Source organism: Amblyomma americanum, chromosome 8 (genome assembly GCF_052857255.1).
Source record: "Amblyomma americanum isolate KBUSLIRL-KWMA chromosome 8, ASM5285725v1, whole genome shotgun sequence".
NCBI lineage: Eukaryota > Metazoa > Arthropoda > Arachnida > Ixodida > Ixodidae > Amblyomma > Amblyomma americanum.
The window spans coordinates 63,936,382-63,957,514 of NC_135504.1; the positions used below are offsets into that span (position 1 = coordinate 63,936,382).

A 21,133-nucleotide genomic window follows, 5' to 3' on the forward strand; every position below is an offset into this window, starting at 1 on the left:
CGATTAATAAATAAATTAAATATTTCCGCAACTGGGATTCGAACCCTCGGCTGTGCGAACAGATTAGCTTCGATAGATAGATAGATGGATAGATAGATAGATAGATAGATAGATAGATAGATAGATAGATAGATAGATAGATAGATAGATAGATAGATAGATAGATAGATAGATAGATAGATAGATAGGTAGGTAGGTAGGTAGGTAGGTAGGTAGGTAGGTAGGTAGATAGATAGATAGATAGATAGATAGATAGATAGATAGATAGATAGATAGATAGATAGATAGATAGATAGATAGATAGATAGATAGATAGATAGATAGATAGATAGATAGATAGATAGATAGATAGATAGATAGATAGATAGATAGATAGATAGATAGATAGATAGATAGATAGATAGATAGATAGATAGATAGATAGATAGATAGATAGATAGATAGATAGATAGATAGATAGATAGATAGATAGATAGATAGATAGATAGATAGATAGATAGATAGATAGATAGATAGATAGATAGATAGATAGATAGATAGATAGATAGATAGATAGATAGATAGATAGATAGATAGATAGATAGATAGATAGATAGATAGATAGATAGATAGATAGATAGATAGATAGATAGATAGATAGATAGATAGATAGATAGATAGATAGATAGATAGATAGATAGATAGATAGATAGATAGATAGATAGATAGATAGATAGATAGATAGATAGATAGATAGATAGATAGATAGATAGATAGATAGATAGATAGATAGATAGATAGATAGATAGATAGATAGATAGATAGATAGATAGATAGATAGATAGATAGATAGATAGATAGATAGATAGATAGATAGATAGATAGATAGATAGATAGATAGATAGATAGATAGATAGATAGATAGATAGATAGATAGATAGATAGATAGATAGATAGATAGATAGATAGATAGATAGATAGATAGATAGATAGATAGATAGATAGATAGATAGATAGATAGATAGATAGATAGATAGATATATAGATAGATAGATAGATAGATAGATAGATAGATAGATAGATAGATAGATAGATAGATAGATAGATAGATAGATAGATAGATAGATAGATAGATAGATAGATAGATAGATAGATAGATAGATAGATAGATAGATAGATAGATAGATAGATAGATAGATAGATAGATAGATAGATAGATAGATAGATAGATAGATAGATAGATAGATAGATAGATAGATAGATAAAGAGGAGGAGGGAAAGGCAGAGATGGTCCCTGCACGAGAGTACTAGGCTATCACCGCAGCCGATCACGCCTCGTGTTACACTGCAAGGCACTCTCGAGCTGTGCACTGCACATCGTCTTCTTCATCAACTAATACTACTATCAAACTAATATTCGCACTTTAAGGAATGTGACGGTTGTGACGGAGAGATTTGCGCTGCACTTGTTGGCGTGAACAACGCTGCGGTAGAGACGCAGGACTATGGCGTAGGCCGCCGGCGTACATTGGGTAACTTGGCATTGACGCTGAAAATATGATGATGCGCATAGCTGGCTCTCTGGGTCAGTGGACACCTCGATCACGCTTGCAAATACGTGGCGATGTTGTCCACTAAAAAAAAAAGCTGTGTTCGTCCGGTATTTTACGCTTAAATATCCTAAACCACCAACCAGCTTTTTTTTTGTTGGTGCGTTTAACTTTTTGTACTGGTGACCGCTTTTTCGGTGTCTGGTATGATGTCCTTCGTAAAAAAATTAATACGGGAATGCGCATCAGCCTGCTAGTTTTAAGACACGTGAGAAGCGTTGAAGAGATTTATACATAGAGAAAAATTCGTAGGCCAAGCTACTTTCTCTATCACAGTCCTCGAGCAGTTCATTCATTTAATGGACAACTTACATTGGTCTTTTTGATTCGCAACATTGATTTCTAAGCCGATGGTAACTTCGCGTTCGGTTTCGGGCACGTGTATGATGGGTTTCTTCATCTGAGCGCTTAAATTTTTGGCCGGCGCTCTGTGTCGGCAAACACACATGTCAACTTCGAGTGGAGAAAAAAATGAACAGAAAGATGAAAACTGAGGCCTGTTACACGAAGGCTACTCTCTTTCACCACTTGCAGCTTTCCGCCACCAAATGTTCGCGCAAAGATAATTACAGACATTTCCGTTTTGACTCTGCGTCCGTTAAAGTACAAAAATTCACATAACTCTCAACCGCACCCGAATGAAAAATGCTGTCGTGATGGTTCAGATGTGCTCAGTACAACAGCGTTTAGAGTTTGGGGCGATGCAGAGGAAAAATAAAGTAATGAGGGAAATCCGCTTGTAGCTCTCCGCGTCATCGTCAAAACAGAGCCCTGTGCGTCAACAGTTTAATGGGCTGTGGTCGGTGCGAGCGCGTGTCAGTGCATTGACGGCGATGGGCGTAAGGCTGCGAAGCCACAAGTGGCCTTGCTGGGTGGTATATTAAAGGCACAGCAGCGCTCACAACGAAGGCAGTCAGCACATCAGGAAAGATGGCCCCGGGGCGTTCGATATTCGCGGCTTCCGTCGTTTCGGCGGTCCTCCTCTGCGCAGTTGAAGGGAGTCAGCCTTTTCCCGAAAATAATCCCGATCTTGGGGTTTATCAGAACGAGGAAAATGTAAGTCTGAGCTCACTACTGCTTTTTGATATTAAAACAAGAACCATTAAGAAGGAAAGGAGTTGGCTGCAACACATGCGGCATGCGAGACGTTTTGGCTATAGGCAGCCTTTATCATTTCTTTCGTACTTCCTTTTTCTTGAGCAACGTCTTTATGGCAGTCCCTGCCAATAAAGCGCGGTGGCAGGGAAACACGTAAACGTGGGTCTGCGTTGCGCACTGGTCTCTGTTCGACGATTTTTAAGACAGCCCTATCGCGCTTTCTTGACACCTGCTCGCTGGAAGTTGCGCGACTTTGGGCGCCGAGGTTCTAATGATGAGAGAAGGGTTTTGGAAACCGTTGAGGAATTTATATAATTAAATGCACGGGTCTCAGAACAGCAAAAAAGCATGCCACAGTATGTAGAATGACGCGCTATCGGTTTGCACAGCAACCGGTCGCGTGTTCTGGTTTGCAGTACTTGCACAAGTAGCTTTCCTATGCTCAGTCAGACGACCCCAGAACGATATTAGCGGCAATATCAAGTTAGCAGAATTGGAAATACAAAATAGGGCATTGCAAAGTAGCGGCTGCCTGTGTTATCAATGTTGTCAATAAAGGACGAAACGTACTGCAGTTCCTTTCCAAGTCGCAAGATGGAACCAACCTTTTCTTGAACATCACTATACAATTTCTGTGAGCAAATGTAGATGACCAATTATGCGGCGACCTCGAGAAATGGTTGCATCTTTCGGCCTCCATGAAAAAGTAAGAGAAACACTTCTACCTGCGCAAAAAGTGTGAGTTGTGAAAGTAATTATCATAACCGTCTAATCTTCTTAACTCTATTAAAAATTTATAGATGTCTACATAGCCTGAGCAATGTGTCTAATTTGCATTTGCAAATTATATGAGGCTCTGAGGGATACGCTTCCCTTACTACCGCGAAACTACATAAAGACTAATTGAGCCGCAAGTTTTAAGCGTACCACCGCTGCAGTAAGGAGCGAGGCCAGCTGTAGTCTTGCAGGAAACGGTGAATGTGACCTCTTCCCCGGAGGAGCAGGTACCAGAGACACGAAGCGAAAAGCTTCACTACTGTAGGTAAAGCAGTCGTTGCGCAAGCCGGAGAATGACCTTGAAAGGCCTTCAGCTCAACCACGTTAGCCGTGTATGACCATATGTGGTACTGTTATGGTGTCAAACCCTTGATCCCTAACCTTGACCCAGGACCTTTAGTTGAGATTTGACCTTTGACATTGGGTAAGCTTTGGCTTGACCTTTGATCTTAAGAACATTCGATGGCATGATGTGAAGCCACATGGTGACACCCAATCAGGGTGCCGTAATGCCACGTGATATCCCGCCATAGCCACGTGGTCGCGTGTATATATTAGAACGGCTGTCACGAGCGTGTAGCATGAAGTATTGTGGTTTTGATATCTGATATCTGATTTAATATCTAATACGGGTCCCAGTTTGACCCAAGATAATAATCTTATTTTTGGAAATATGGCGGAGTGCCTGAAGCTTGCTTCACCTCCGCCCAAGGTTGGACCGGTACTGCACTGCCTCCTGGATCGGCCTGGGACATTATAGCGCACTTCTTTTCTTTCAATCTTTGCTTTCCTATCTTTCAACTCTCGTAATTCCAGCACGTGGTAGCCACTGTGGCTCAGCTTGAGCCAGTGGGCAGGCCCGTTCACTTTCCTTTTCATTCTTCCTGACAAAAACAGCAGCCGCGGAGCGTGTGGGCGGACTGCCATGGACGAGCCTCAGACGCTTCAAGCGTCCTTATTTTTCGCTGATTTCCATGGTTATCCAAGTTAAGCCACTGCCAACTTTTTTTGGACATTCGTCAGAAAGCAAACATGTTTACTTTCAGTTTGATGCGGCTATAAACGCTGCAATGGGAATGGTAGTGTTTAAAGCTGAAAATTCATCAGATAGTTTTCACCACACAATTACAAGGTGACAGCGCCGCTGGGTATACAGCAAAGATATAGGAGTAAAATGATTTAGTTGGCAGAGTCCCAAAGCCTGCCTTATGCTTTCGGTTTATCTTGCGTTCGAAGGCCACGACTTGACTGTGAGGGCTGTAGTGCTTCCTGATTAGCCACACGTTAGCGCCCTAGTACAGGATTGTGAACCAAGTTATTTTCTCATTTGCCATAGTTTTAATCTAAAGAAAGCACCCTGATTTCAATTTCCTTTCAAGGGGACCATTCTGATACGTGATTCGCAATGCTCACGAAGACACACACTGGCGCAGAAAACGTGTTAATGCGAACCGCCGCCAGGCGTCCAAATTTTTTATTTATCATTACCATCGGTATCAAGGACATCTGTCTGAACCTGCCGGAATGCGCAATCCAGACGGGATGATTTACTACATCCTCCTGAGCTGTAAAACAAAAAGTCAGATTGTTGCAATTCAGGGGCTACATCGGTGCAGGTTGCATATTATGGAAACACAAGTACCTTCATAGACGACCGCCCTTTATCCCTTTATGGATTTAATAGTAACACTGCATTAACGCATAAACGTCTCGCAAGCACGTTGGCGCGCTTAAAAAACCCCGCAGTATTTGTTTTTCTTGCGTGCATTTTCCTTTCCATTGTGTGAGGCGTAACACCTTTGTAGCTTGTATTCTTGAAGCTCTAAAAAATGACCAGCTTTTTTTTACAGCCATGGCTAACTAACACGGCGAAAGGCTCTCTTGTGACTTACAACAATGTTTAGAAACAGGTTGCCACTCTAGATAGTAGGAGCGTCAAAGACTGGCTTGTACATATTTCGAGCAAGCTATCCTTCCACTGTGAATGAATGAATAATGCTTCAATAAAAATATTTAGCAAATTAAAGACCAACGGATTGCAATATAAATGACACAGATCTGGTAAGCCTTCATTGATACGTAAAATGTATGCATGTCTGGTTCCGGCGACAGCAGAATTCGGGAAGTCTCAATAGCAATGCCATCCCGCTGTGCATCGCAACCTCTTTGAAGCAGTGTAGAGTATTTGACGGAAATATATAATAAGGAGCTGTTTCACTAAAAGCCTGCATTGGACATGAAACATCTGCTAAGAAGAAAAGTTCGTGACGCAAACTGATTAGGCTGGCACCGATAGGAATAGACAAAATTCTCCAATAAAAGAGAGGCTATAACAGCTATGGTCAAGCGGAAGTTCCAATCCGGCGAAGTACCAGTCTGGTCGGTTAGACACCTATGGTCTCAATCAGGATTTAGCGAATAATAATAATAATAATAATTGGTTTTTGGGGAAAGGAAATGGCGCAGTATCTGTCTCATATCGTTGGACACCTGAACCACGCCGTAAGGGAAGGGATAAGAGAGGGAGTGAAAGAAGAAAGGAAGAAAGGGGTGCCGTAGTGGAGGGCTCCGGAATACTTTCGACCACCTGGGGATCTTTAATGTGCACTGACATCGCACAGCACACGGGCGCCTTAGTGTTTTTCCTCCATAAAAACGCAGCCGCCGCGGTCGGGTTCGAACCCGGGAACTCCAGATCAGTAGTCGTAAACTCAGAACCGTGGGATAAATTGTTACGTATCAAGACTCTCTTGTACGAGCGAATATTGCTATAAATTTGAGCACCGTGAAAGAGACGGACACAGGAAAGATGGAGGGTGGATAGAAAGGACGTCTACTACCGGGACCGAGTTTATAGTACGTCTCCTTGGTGCCGTTCAAATTTTTTAACATGAACCAACTAGCCCTAAAGCAAGTAATATTGCTAGCGGAGTGCATGCTGGGAAGAAGAGCGGAGTTCCTTATTATACACTTATTTTCAATCTGCACGCCGGGAATAGCAACTAAGCAGTTTTGAAACAATGCTGTTTCCACTCTTAGGTATCATTAATCTTTGCTGACACCGTATTCGAAATGCCAGACAAGCTCAACTTCCTCCAAAAAGCACGAATCACCTTACAGTTTCCCATTACGTGCAGCCGTTAGATATATGAAAGGACAGAAAGTTTGAGCATTCATTTATTCACTACGCCAGACAAAATGTGAGACATTATTTCCGTGTTTTATAAATGGCTTTCCGCTAGGTCTAAAATGATCAAAAATTATTGACAAATTTTAGTGGAGAAATAATGAGAAAATGCATCTATTTTGTGCAACCAGTTGGTCCATTATCACATTTAACAAGACTGAACAATAGACTTGAGTTTCAAGCGTTAGGCAATAAAAAATTAAATTAACCATATTACAGCGATAACCTTAAAATATTTTTGCTTTTATCTATTTTCCTGTGTTCATTTCAGTGCTTCCCACTGGAAGACACATGGTTCATAATGTACAGGAATTTTCAAGGAAGGACCCGTATTACGGAGGGATGCAAAGTGCATTGTGGTTACTCAGAACGGAGGTTATGACGGAACATCCGCTACATTGGAAGTTAAGTATGGTGGAAACAACACGGGGTAAGTTCCAGTGCCAACAGAGCAGTTTGAGAGACATTTATAATGCCCATTTTCTGTAGATAACAAAAGGCTTAGTTTGCAGATGGATAGGATATAGGTAGATACGGGCACCGGAGGCAGCATAGAAAAGGACGGACATAAAAGAGAAAAGGTATTAAAATAATTCGTGATAAAATGATAATTCGGCAGCCCTTAAGTGATGTTAAGCCACCTGTGAACAAGCTTTGGGTTTTGAATGCTACATGCAGTCACATCTCTGTTACTCTCTGTGGCATGCCTTTTTCAGTTAAACGTATAGAGATAGCCTCAGAGAGCGAAAACTTTCATAGCCATCATTTAATTCTAGTGGAGAAGCCTACATCAGCTAACAGCATCGTTACGCTGTGACAGACGCGCGCCGGCAATTTAATACAAACCTTTGGTTAGTATACGAAGTGCCCACCGGAATAGAAACCTCTTTCACGCGGTTACTACAGCGAGGCAGCTACTGTAACACTTGAGAACTACTTACCAGCATTGCAAGGTGTTATTCCATCATAAAAAATTATTTCAGATCCCGGTGAAATCCGACTCAAGTCCACGAGAGAGAATAGGTTGACATATTGGTTGGAGAAATAATCAAAAAATGCAGCTACTTTATGCAAGGTTTCAAAATCTAGTTATGTTCCTCCCTCCTGAACTTCTGCACCTTTTTTTGTTGACTTTATGACGATGTTATGCGGCAGTGGTGCAACGGCCAATTTTTGTACCACGTTTTCGAAATTAAGGGTGACGATGTAGCTTATGAAACAGAGATTAATTAATTTTACACGGCAGATAATCATTTACATTAGATACAAACCGTTTGTTAGTGAGAGCATGCACTTTTCTATCAGCAGTACGCGTATTATCAGTCGGGATCGGTACTCTTCTGACGACACAAGAAGAGCTTCGTGATTTCTTCCTGTTGCTCTAGGACCCAGGCAACGCTTATCAACGCCTAAAGAATCCGTCACTCTGCTAGCCTTAGGCAGTGGGTCCTGCGCACTGCTTTTCAGATGGCGATCACCCTGATCTCTATGGCCGCGCTTTCGTAATCACCGAATCAGAACCACCCGACGCGTTTATGAATTTCGTAAATGTCGCAGCCACTTTTTTCTACTGGAAAGTAGTTACCTGCGCTTCTTTCAATACCTTTGTGAATGTCATGAATTCGGGCTTCCTGAAATATTTGAAATTTGTTGCTCCTCTGGCTTACTCCAGAAAAATGGGATGAAAGCTGTTCTCAGCGGATACTTTTTTTCTACTCAGCGGAGACATGACACTGCGAAATCTTTAAATATCTATGAAACGTTGGGCAAGCAGTAAATAAAAAAAATTTAGTTTTGTTCTTAAATTGTTATCTACGTGCAAGTTCGCCGTTACCGAGTCTCTGGCAGGATGGCAAAAATATCGCAGCTTTAGCATCAAAATGGTTGCATTAAACTCAGAGGAGTTACGGATGGTACAGTTTATTTAGCACGTCAGCAGTCTACATCTGTTGGCTATAGCAACCAAAGTACATCGATGGCTTCAACTGGCAGGCTGAAGAAAAATTTCCACTAATTACATAGGCTTTGAATAAAAGTTACGCAGAAAGTTCTAATTAAAATTAATAATGGTTTACAGAAAAACAACGTTGTTCTTCCAAACCGGGCTATCGTGATCGTGTGTCAATTTTATGGCGCGCTATCAGCAGCCCCTGGCGTTATTTCAGAAAAACGCTTTGCTGTTTCCTTTAAATCTCGTTCAGTTTTACTTTAGTGAACGTGAATATTTAAAGGCTGCGGTAAAATGCTGCTAGTCATGATTATTTTCTTCCAGCATTACGATTTCTACAGGACAAATTTGATGTAAAGACAAAATTCTCCTCAGGTTATCTGAAAACCATATAAAGTTGACATATGCAAACACTCACCATTTTCGTGGTGTTCATTTTCGAAAACGCTGGAGCTTCAAACGAGATTCTCGGCTGCTTAATATTTCCTGCTCTTTTTTTTGTATTTAACTGAGATAATAAATTGAACCAAGCAGCTGCACCTCCCCACTCCCCATTTCTCTGTTTAGTATGAAAATCGTGTCTAGGTAGGAGCTCTATAGATGAACACTTTCTTGTACATGGGCAGTGAGGATATCTAGGAAGGTTAGGATCTAGGGATCTAGTTGCTTTGTCAAGACAGCAAGGCCACTCTTTTCCTGCATGCTGCTGCGCAGCCTTCTTTTCTCTTACAGATTACTGAACCAACCTTTTTCTCTACAGGGTTGTTAAAGCAACAACGACGTCTTCACCCGGATATAATGTGAAAAACGTTGTTCACGTAGAGTCTGTTGACGGTAAGACCTTTCTTTTTTTAATTGTGATCCAAAACTATTTCTTGCTCACACGTTGCTAGGCCGGGAAAAAGCGTCCTTTTTCTGAGTTCACCGGTTAGCAAGCCCCAGGTCCAGTAATTTTAGTCCGTTTCATTCTGTTTGGACTCGTGCAAAGGGTTATAATAAATCTAGGCTTGACTCAAAGCAAAATTTTTAAAACCAAATTCTACCAGATGCGGCTCTAACTTATTTTGACCCATTAAAATATTTTATCCTGAGAGGCCGCTGTGGATAGTTAGAACCGCTCCGAATTTCTTTCTTAATTTTCTTGACGAAGTAATGTGATGTGAGAAAAAGAAAACGAACAACCTGTCCAAGCTTTAATGTTACGATTACCATGCATCACCGAAACGATGACCCTAAATAGGAGCTTTGAGCACTTACAAGCCTTAACTGCGAACTGCCTCGTCCATTTAAAACCATAAGGAAATACCTCGCAAAGGCCGCAACACTGCAAACAAGAATGAAAAGAAATATAGGCTTGACTGAAACGAATTTTCATCGACATCGATACCTCATCAAAGCAGAGGTCATGTTTTTTAGTTAGGTGAGGTTTTCTTACTCTTCCCTTTCCGCCCTGGGTTAGAGAAGCGTAAAAATGGAGAGAGAGAAGAGGAATCGCTGAAAATACCCCCCTCCCTCATATCTTTAGAACTAGCACATGCGGTCTAAAATGCATCAAGGCGACGGGTGAAAATGTTTACTTCCTTAAACACATGCCAATGAACACGTCAGAAATAATAAGCCGTGTTCAAGAGTTACACGCGTAATTCAAATAGATAGAAAGCTGAGCCGTGACAGTATAGTCATGTAAAGAAACCCAAACCCTAGGACGTATCTGAGGCGGGAAAGGTGGTTCCAAAAGTAGAGATAATAAATTTCGCTGCTCAGTCGCACTGCGTGACGTGTCTTGGGAACAGCCTCGTGAAGAATATTCTGCAGCCTTTAAGTGCAATGCAAAGCCGAGAACGTAGCTGGTATTATACGGAGAAACGACAGTTAAGATCGCCGGTTAAGCGCGCCGAGCAAGGAAAGTTAGCGACAGGCATTGAGCTGTGCTGTCGACGTACATGTACAACATATACATGTATTGTCATGTTACAATATGACTTGTCTGCAAATGTTAAGTTTGCCATTATAATTCACACCTAATACTGCGGACACTAAACTCTTGTTTAGTTACGTTCATATTGAAATTTAAATGCATAGCTTTTGGCCGCGTTGAGCAATCAGATTACATATCCTTTATTTTGAAAAACAAAAGCACTGAAGGCCAAACGGCCTGATTCAATTATTTTTTCTACGTGTTCGAAAACAGCAAACATTGAGTGGATGATGAATGGTGCCATATAAGGTAGTTTGCAAAAGTTACAAAGCTATACTCGCATAATCATACCTGTTAGGACGTTTAGTGCAACGAAGGAAAAAAAAAACTCTGCGCTTCGCAGGCTGAAACTTAGTAGCTTTTTAGCGACTCGCGCGCGGCACTCTTATAACGACTCCAACATTCAGCAAGCAAGTCGCAAAGGCTGCACAAGGGATCTAAACTACAACGAATAAGGTACACAAAATATGAAGGTACTCGAAAAGGAGGAAAAAATCTTCACCTCTAACAAGAAATCGTAATCTTTGATAGCAACGAACATCTCCTAGCATCGCTCGTGTGTACAAGTACCTTCTAACTGCTACACCTTTCCTTGTTTCTATTTTTTCAGTTCCGGAAATCAGTTTCAACCTGACCTCTGTCTACACGGACTGCAGCAGTTGCACAGTTCTGCGGCACAGCTACATCGACAATGGTAAAGCAGTCGTTTAGTTCGCTTTTAGAGCACATGCGGCATTGAAGTGTTTCAGGTTTTAGTGCCTCCGAACACCCGTTTTTCCGCATACTAAGCTCTCAAAACCACGATGTCTCCTATGATGAATTGTGGCGGACGACCGTCGTGGAAATAGCAACACCTGGAGTTTTAGCAAAGTGTGTACTGTTACCACATGGTGATGGCTTGTACCGAATCCATCAGATTATCACGATTCTCAGGGGGTTAGACAGGAATCGTACGGAGATGTAAGTGTTAGTGCATTCATAACTACGCGCCAGCTTTCCACCGAGACCTATATTCGCAAATACAGCGGAGGTTTCAGCGAATAACTTGAGGGTAGAAAAAGAAAGAGGGTTATTTAGACAATCAGCTCCGTTGCACGGAGCAGCTGCCGGCGGCGCGACGCCGTGGCTGATCACGTGGTTGGTCACGTAGTTGGTCGCGTCACCAAGGTCCACTCGGCCAGCTGTACCTATCGCGTCACTTCAGGTTTAACGAGAGCTAAACCACCGCCAATTTTTCGCATTTCCTTTCCTCAAAATCAACGAAGTCTAAAACGTTGTCAATGCCGACGTCAGGCGCGGGTGGAAGCCCTGGCTCACTACTATGGATCGAAACCCTGCGTATTCTACGTGGATGACTCCGGCCCCCACCATGGGGGATGGTACAATACCGCAGTCGTACACCAATCCAAAACAGTGAACGGCCTTACTTTCCGTGCCCGTGATATAACACACGCGTGAGAGGTCGCCATTGTGTCGGCTGCATCTCATCCCACTTCCAAAACAATTATCTCCGAGTCGCGAGGGGCCTGTCGGAACGTCGAGCAGGGCTGGGTACGGTACCTAGCCTACCGCCTTCTCCAAAACACCGTCTACACCGGGGAACCCGCTCACCGGAATATCGTTTGGGGCTCCTGCTCGCATGGGCCCTGAGGGAAATGAGGCAGCTGACGTCGCCGCTCGCGTGCTCTCTCGCCGGGCATTCCCCTCCGATCCCGGCGATAAGGAACTCGAATTCGCACCAGCTTACTCCTTCAAAGACATTCCTTTACTTCATAAACCTGGCCACGGCCTTTATCGCCACCCGTGTAAATATCTTTCAAAGGTGGAGGAGTGGCTTCTGCTCCGCCTGTATACTAATACTTTGTAGTGCCCGGCAGCTCTCAAACACTTCAACCCTTTTTTCCCGCGCAGCTGTCCGTACTCCCCCGGAGAACTCTTCGGACATCTACCACATAGTGTATGCCTGTCCCTCCAACACTGCCATTCCCCAGTACAACCCGGGAGGGCTGGGAGGCGACCGTGCTCGGCTGCTCTTACCTGCAGGCCCGAAGGGCCCGTGGGCCGAAGGGCCGGGCGGCGGCCCGACGCCACTGGGGTCCCAAACTAGGGACCTCCCTCTAGTATTTGTAAGGGCTGGCCCCCTCTTGCTCAGCTGATGCAAAACTTTCATTAAGTGTATCTGCCCATAAATGTTTTCGACCAGCACCACCAACCCAGTGAACACCGGCGCCCCATTGCTCCAGTGCCCCGTTTCTGACAAAACATGGTCAACGTAACCGCAAGCAGTGCTCATCTCGGTCACTATCCCCATGGCTTAAAGTAAGAGGGCCTCGGGGGGCCTGAGACCACCCTCCAATATTGATGAGGGGTCTGAAACCCCCCTTGCCTTCACTGAGGGGATGCCATCCGGCCCCTCTGGAACGCATATGCGTTGGATGTGTAAGCGGTCTAGCAGGCGGCACCCAGGAGCCCTCTGCAAGAGCCGCGTATATTGGTTAATGAGGTCGGCTTCCCGCTATTCGTGATAAGAGTTTAGCACCCCAAACGCCTTAGCATAGTGCTCTCATGCAGTGGCCAGTGAAGGTGAGCTATTCGCGTCGCCATGGGTTCGAAATCCAGTCGCGGGACTATTTAGTTTATCTCTGTAGGTATCAGAGAGGCTTTAGACAAACCTCGCCTTCTAACAAAATTGCTAGTGAAATTGTCCTTTTTGTACAAAAAGACAGCAGGTTTCTCTCCGTTTTTCGCAGGTAGCGGATGCAGCCTTTGGCAGAAAAAGAAGAGTCTAGATCAAGATGTATCGTGCTGCAAGTTCGTGTACGACCTTCTCTGCGGTACTTCGCCAAAATACCAGGTCTACGATGACTGTTGAATAAACATAAGTCTTGCGGTCACAGTATTGAATTGGAGCTTTTATAAGAGATCATACGAGCTGCAAAACTACGCTTCAAAAAGTGGGTGCTTCCAATAGGCACTTTCCGGGTGCTTACGGCTGGTTGCGCCATTTGGAACGGCAAATAAAAGCAACACTGGCGAAAACTGGTCTTAAAAAACAGTAACATTAATTTGTATTTTAAAAATAGAAGAAAATGCTTTAAAATAATCTGACATAAATGTGCCTAACACAAACAGTGAGTATGTTTCAAGGGAAAGCCGAAAAACCCAGCACCACCAACGCACTTCGTTCTCTTTACCTCAGTTCGTTCTCTTCGCGTTCCACGCACTAGCGGGGCATGTGGTCCACGTCTGCGACCGTAACAATATTAAGGCAGTCAACGACTGGCACGCTTGATGCACTCCTAAAAAATCAAGGAGTAACTGTGACAGCCGTACCAAAGAGCAGTTTCATGAGTTCCGCTGATTTGGTTTTACCAGTCATACACAGACGGCGCAGCGCTTTACTAGTTTCGACATACCTTTATGAGGCTTGACTGCTATTAATACTGCCTGACTCACCTTGATATATTCGTCGAAGCTTATCGCGAAGAGAACGATGTTATTGTGGTAAGACTACTTCGGCACCTGTGCTTTTCTCAAAACGTGGCTATAATTGGCCGAAAGGTCACTGGTGCGGACAAGAATAATATAAACTCACATTTACTTCCGACAGGCATTGTGGTTCAATAAAGTTGATGTAACATAGGTAATTAAAATGTATGTAACATAATGCAGTCATTTCAGAAGGTAGCTGGTGCTGACAGCTGCACATAAAAGGCATTGTAATCAGTACCTAAAGGGCAAAGGCCACTGTCATGCGTTCCGAAACTGAACATAACAGCGTCTGTGAAACAACGCCGTGCAAGCCATCGTGTCGGAACGACGCTCTTGGCAGAATCACGTGTCGATGTATTTACAGGACCACCTCTCTAAATTCGCCTACACAGATAGTTTTGCTGTTCCTAACCTTAACTCAATTGTTACCTTTCTGAGAAACCATAACCCCGGCGCAGCGTTCACCTTGATTGTTGACATAGAAGACATGTATAACTCCTTGCAACATAACCAGCTGTTGTCTTCTGTAAAATCCTGCATCATGAAGGATAATAATGAAATTATGTTTGTCAATGATTCAGGTGTTCTCTTAGAAGGATTTTTGGAACTCTTGACGGTGTACCTGTGTTCCACAGTTGTAGGGTGGGGAGATAAGATAGATTTGCTGAAGTCGAGAATCTGCATCGGGCCACTTGTGCCACCCATTCTGAGTAGTATTTTTTGGAGCGTAGTGGATCGTCTTCTCTGCCAGAGATTGTAAGGTTTACACAGAGGCGTGTTTCGTAGTGTACGTGATTTTTTTATCGCAGCTGATAATGCGGATTTCAACAACAACATGGTGAACATTTCGAAAACCTTCAAGGAGTGTAGGTCTGCTCTTCAATTTACCCTGGAGGTTCCGGAAGACAACGGGTTACAGTTTATGCATCTCAAGCTGCACTTCAGTTCTATGTGTCTTTGCTGACCCTAGGTAAAAAAAAAAGACACTGCTCAACTATAGCTCCGAACATTATAAACTAGTGAAGAACGAAATAGCTGTTTCTTGTCTCAAATTGAGCCTACCAAAATCTTGCCTTTATGTTCTATGTGACAGCTGCAATGGCCAAGTTTCCAGATTGATAAAAGCAGGCTATCCAGCAATGTCATTTCCCAGTCCTGTATGAAGTTAATGAAGTCGGTCAAAGGCGGTTCATCCCCCACTGAATCGAACTTGAAGAAGCGCGCATTAATTTCTTATGTTCACTCCTTATCTCATGGGTTAAGACACGTTGCAAAAAAATATGATGTCGGAGCAGCCCTATCTGCCCCACTGTGAATATGAAGACTTTGTCCTCTTGTGCAAAGGAAGGCAGAAAGTGTTAATAGTAGTTCCCCTTTCCAGCAAAATGAAGCATAGAGTGAAATTTGTGCGATGTGAAACACGTGTGTTGTATAAAATTTCGTTACTATGCGAATTAGTGTCCATAGGGAAAACCAGGTGGTGTGCGAACATGCGCCTTAGAGAGCCCAAAAATGATTCTTTTTCAGGGGTGAGTCAACATCGAGAATGCAACAATTGCCGTCCTCTCTTTGTGGCCACACAGGTCCTGTATCGTCATCCGCAACAACGAACCAGAGAAGTGATGGAAGCATTCCACATAGCCTAGTGTGGAAACTGAGTGAGCAAGCCTTCGCTGTCGCTATCTAAGAGGGAAATCGGCTATCTGCGCAGGTTTTGGTTTTCGTCTTCTTTCTCTTCTTTTTTCAACTTTGATATGTTACCTATGTTTGTTTCGCCGCCTTAGGTGTCGTTTTGTATTTAAGAGTTTGTTCCCTTCAGAAAAAAAAAACAGTTGTGAAAAAGGTGCTTGTGCTGTTGTCTTCTTTCTGTGTCTGCGTTTTGTTTACGCCTGCATTTTCATCATGAACAGCACCCAACTAGCCCAAGTTTCCATCTTGTTGAGAAGTACTAACCCGAAGATGTGTTAATCGTGCTATTAATGGTTATTAGATGCTCTAAGCCTTTGAAAAAAATAAAGGACGACAAAGCAGCTGAGTAAAAATAAGTGAAGAATAGGTAGCATCTTAAATATGTGCAAGGTTCTTCGAGGCTATTGTTATTTGCGTACCTCGCGTTGATACTTTGCATTCAAGCATTCCACTAAGCATTACTGAGGCTTGACGCATCTTGCAGCATTACTAAGTTGGCGCATCGGCGTGCGTCTCGTAGGTAACTCCAAATTGTGGATGTCCAACTGCAAGGTGCCTCATATGCTACTGCTTCGCAAGCGCGTCACAGATATCTCGCAAAAATGAATACAATGTATTCACTGCCCTGTTTTTTACGTGCTCTAAGCCATCAACTATCCCTTTGCATAGGCAGATCCAACAATGTTCCAATAGGCGAGCAGTTGAACTGCCAAGGGCTGCTGATGCGTAAAATAAATTATACAAGTTACAGTACCCAGCTAATCAACAGCCACATGGTGCAAAGTGTGGTACAACATATCCCCTGATTTAGCAGAACAGCCTTGGTTGAAGCTGCACAGTCAAATAAATAATTGTGCGAATAGATTTTTACAGAGCACTGCTCGTCCACCACTGCTAGCCTCCCAACGACCTGACATTGAGCACTTTCAATGCACTATGCATACTAAGGTATTTCAAGTCCAGTGTGAGCCCACTGCCAGGTAACGGCGCCTTCACTGAGGAAGTACGGGGCGAAAAGATTTCTGGTCTTAGCAGCACCTTCTTGGTAGTTCCTCGAAAGTACGGTTTGCAGGACAAGTATGCTACATGACAAAGCTTCAGTTCTGCACTGTCCTGAGATGACATTCCCACAGTCGTCTTTGCTTTCCACGTATCCTGGTGGGCGGTAGGCTCTGTCTTGCGTTGAAGACATGAAGTTGTGCAGAGCAGAGCAAGCAAGAACCGCAAAGCTTGCATTCTCTAATGAGTCATGGGTCCAAGCAGCATTCTCCAACAAGCCGTCCTCTGGATACCCTCTGGATTGGCTGCAAGCTCTTCCTGAGGTAGGAACGCATGCAAAATGGTCGTAATTTGAACGCCACGTCCCCGACAAACATGTAGCGCAAAAGTATGACATTTTTGAAGGCTTGCTACTGCTGGCAGGGACACAACGGCATCATTTAGTTTCTTTCTGAGAGTACACGCTTTAAAGACGCTGCTCTCGGTGTGCTGCCCAGTGCGGTGCTCTTCCCTTCAAGCAAGAACCAAGAAGGTGCAGCGAAGTGAGATGAAGGGATTTTTTTATTCCATCTAATCACTTACCTGCGAGTGCCAGCAGAGCTAAGCCGCCGTCAAGGATAAGCTAAGACGAAGTGCTCCGACTGAACTCGGCCTCTAATCAAAGGGACATGTCCCAGAAGTGCGCGCGTCACTATTATTCTGCGCGCAGCCACTACACTCCCCGTCCTTATTTTTATTTGGGCACATAAATATAAAGGCCAAAATAATCGTAGTTTATGGCACATAGCAGTCCAGAGGGCGCCGCTGCCTTTACGGATAACGGCGCTCTGTCGTGTTCATCCAAATAGGCACGCTTTTAGAAAACATTCCTGCTATAGCCAACGTGCTCTTCTTCACGACATGCACCTTGACTGCAACATACACCTTGATGCTTTTCTTTGTCACTTTGAGAAAGCATGTGATTCCCTTATTTATGTAAGGCTGATTTTCTCGTGCTTTAACTGGCATCCAGTAGCTCTAAACTGAATCCAAGCTCAAACAGCTACCTGTCGGCAGATTTCCCTTGCAAATTCTTACTCATCCTGCTTTTTTTCTGCAATCTAGGATGTCCGTCAAGGCATTTCCCTTGGGTCAACAACTTTTTATTATCCACAATATGACCTTCCCTTTAGTGTTTAGTCACATGCCTTAGTGACGGCTATATGGGATGTGCCATCTTGCAATCAATACTAGCGTTTCTGTTCTTTAGTTCTCAAAAGAACCTTTTGCATTCTCTAGAATGGCGTTCTTGTTGATGTTAATAAGAATGCACAAATATTTCTCTTATATCAGCATAACTATACTTTCCATACTCATAAGGCCTTACCGAGAGAGGTATACTCACTGTATACAGGTTCAAACACGCAGCCATTAATATGGCTAACTATGTAGTACGGTCTCACCACCGCCTCACCGGGGTACTCGCTCTACCAACTGAGCTAACACGGATGGCTAGCACATGGTAGGGTGAGCTCTAAATGGGAACGGTGTTGGTCCAGTGTTTTAGCGGAATCCCTCTAGATAAAGATGATTTGTAATAAGGCAGTAATTACTCATTAGCATCCACACGAGTGCGGCCATAAAGCTACAAAGAAAAGCTACAAATCTTTCTTTTGTACCCGCATGGCTGTGTTGGGCGTTAATGATTAATTACTTCCTTATTAGAAAATTGTAAACTCATCAAGTTTCAACTTGGCACACTATGTCAAAGCTCACTGCTCCAGAATTGTCATTTAGGACCGTTTAGGTATAATAAATGTTCAAATAAATTGGTCAATGAAGTGCTCAGTCGCACGATCAATGCATAAGAACTACCCTCACAATCTATTTCATGTTTTGTCGGACGCTGCAGTTGCATTGAAGCTAACTTGCACACTGTGCAAAAGCTAAGTCTAGCTAGCTAAACTCGTGCACTGCAAAGCTAAGCATGCATTATTGTGCCTATCTGCGTAAGACTTTCCTTGGTGCTTCCCTCTTATCGTCTCTTTAGCTAAGCAACGCACCGTCTTCTTAACGTGGCTCAGTGAGAATGCTACAACATGCTTTTGCATGTGACTTTTATACATTCAGGATATTGTTAACGTGGTTGTTGGCTCAACTTAAACACAAAAGCCGTCAACTTCAAGTTTCAGCAAAGAGGTGCCAGTAAAGACAAAAGCCATGACTGTTTTTCTGCTTTTCTTCGGCGTTCTTCCGCCTTCTTCGGCCTAACTTCAAGTTGGCCTTTTCCAAGTTTCTGATGCCTGTCAATGCCTCAGTTAATTTCTTTCCTTGAAAACCAGACTGGCAGTGAAATCGTATGTTCCGCTGAAGATGTTGATAGTCAACAACTAATAGCACACTCTAAAATTCAACTTATGTTAAGTAGTACGAACATCAGTTAACATTTAGCAATGCTCACTTTTGCTTGTTAACTTTGGAACTGGTCACCTTTTCATTCAGTCATTCGGCATTCTACTGAGTGAAAATAGCAGTTAAACGTTGCTTTAAAGTTGTATCAGAGAACATATGCATATATGCCTGTTACATACTTAAACGGCCTATTTGAAATTTCGTTTTATTGTGCGACTTCATCGCTCTCATATTTGAAATCCAATTTTAAAAATCTGCTTGAGATGTTAGTGTTTGCTCGAGATACCCAGACAATATGGTTATTGTATCCTGTTTCTCTGACTATACGAAGTATTATTTCCCAGCCTAAGCCAGGAGCTGTTTCCATGTAAACCCTCCAAATTGGTTCTTACATTTCTTCTATCTCTAATCCAGTTTACTGGCTCCCACATCTCATTATGCTCATATTGATTAGAATGGTATGTATAGGCCTTTATGCAGTACAAAGGCACCTACCTTGTTTTGCATTCACAGCAACATCTGTGAATCAATTAGAGCTGTACAGAGTATATTCCAGCTTATTTGGTACATGGCAACAATGAAATGGTCTCCAGCAATTTTCCCATACTTATTTGAATGCTGCATTCTGGCTTATGCAACTGGAATATGAGCTCAGCAAAGAAGGCGAAGGACAACCTGATTTCCCAGTGTCACTTCGCACAACACAGCTATGCACTTTGCTGAGATATGCGGTCTAAGCCCCTTTGCAGCCCCACAGTGCTATTTCTGTTCAGGCTTTCATGATGGCCTGAAAAACACGACAAAAATAAATCACTATTGTTGTATTGTCACTCTTCTGTGAAATGCAGAACTGTATCAATTACAATTGATTTTACCTGTTCTAAATAGTTGGAAACATAATTTCTCATGTGCATTTCCATTTGTGTTTGACAGCAGTGTGCTAAAATATGAATTTTTAGCGCATGCAAAACTCAGGCACACACCTTATACACTGAATAGATAAGCATGTCTTTTGCAATAAAAGTCAGCAGGGAGCCAGGAAGGAGGCCGTTTGCATATTACAGTGTGCTACTGCTGTGCAAATGCTTTAGAAAGGCTGCAAGTGCAATTATTTTTTCATGTGTCAGCAATAAAGAAACACTGAAGTGTGCTATTTCGAATTACTGAGCACAAATTTTCAGTACGTAATCTTAACTATCTGGAAAAAATGATTACTGCTGTTGTAATTATGGACGGTTGTTAGCACCTTGTACTGCAGTCTGGCTTGATCGAGAATTCGCAGTAAGAATCGCGTAGCCGTTCTGGAATCGTGGGTGCAGGATACCTTTAGAGGAGGCACCTTCTGTTATTTTGGAGCAGAAATCGTAGACCTTTGTGAGAACAAATAGCGATTGAACGAGGAGTACGTTATTGCGATGGGACGCGCATTTCAGTTTCTTGGATATAAATGGTCCAAATACGTATCGCTCCCCACCACATCGCTTCAGATCGATAACCGGGCTAGCCTGCCATGTTGCAAAGCTTTGGCGCCAATTGGTTCGTTGCAGGGTCGGCCGCATCGAGGTCTATGTCATCACAGCCGAACACGATTTTACCTTCGACGAAAATCCCGCAGCAAAAAAAAAAAAAAACGTTGACGCAGCGGATGTCTCGAGTACGCCGCAATTAATACGGACAGTGCCGTTGCACGCGATTAGAAGGCAGGCACTGACTGCTGGGTGCGCCAATCGGAACGCTGGAAGCGTCTGGCTCGCCCGCAGTCAGCAAAATGACCTCACAACACGTTTTCACCCCTCGTCTGCACGCAGGGTGAAAACATGCTAACCGAATACTTGCGGAATCTGCACAAAAAACGATCGTACGAGTGTCTTAACGCGAAATTACATGTTACTGAACTGCGCGACAGAAATCCCCAGCTCGCTGGAAGAGCTCTAATTCTGTGACAGCACAAGTTGGTGTGCCATTAGACACCTTTTCGAACCTTC

At 43.2% G+C, this 21,133-nt stretch overlaps 1 non-coding gene and 1 pseudogene across 1 annotated transcript; both read left to right on the forward strand.

The window, feature by feature from the left end:
• Positions 1 to 2,519: 2,519 nt before the first annotated feature.
• Positions 2,520 to 13,449, forward strand: LOC144102442 (uncharacterized; annotated as a pseudogene).
• LOC144102892 (U2 spliceosomal RNA) lies at positions 4,024 to 4,219 on the forward strand. The gene has a single exon (XR_013308259.1). It is a non-coding gene; the product is annotated as a U2 spliceosomal RNA (small nuclear RNA).
• Positions 13,450 to 21,133: the final 7,684 nt, after the last annotated feature.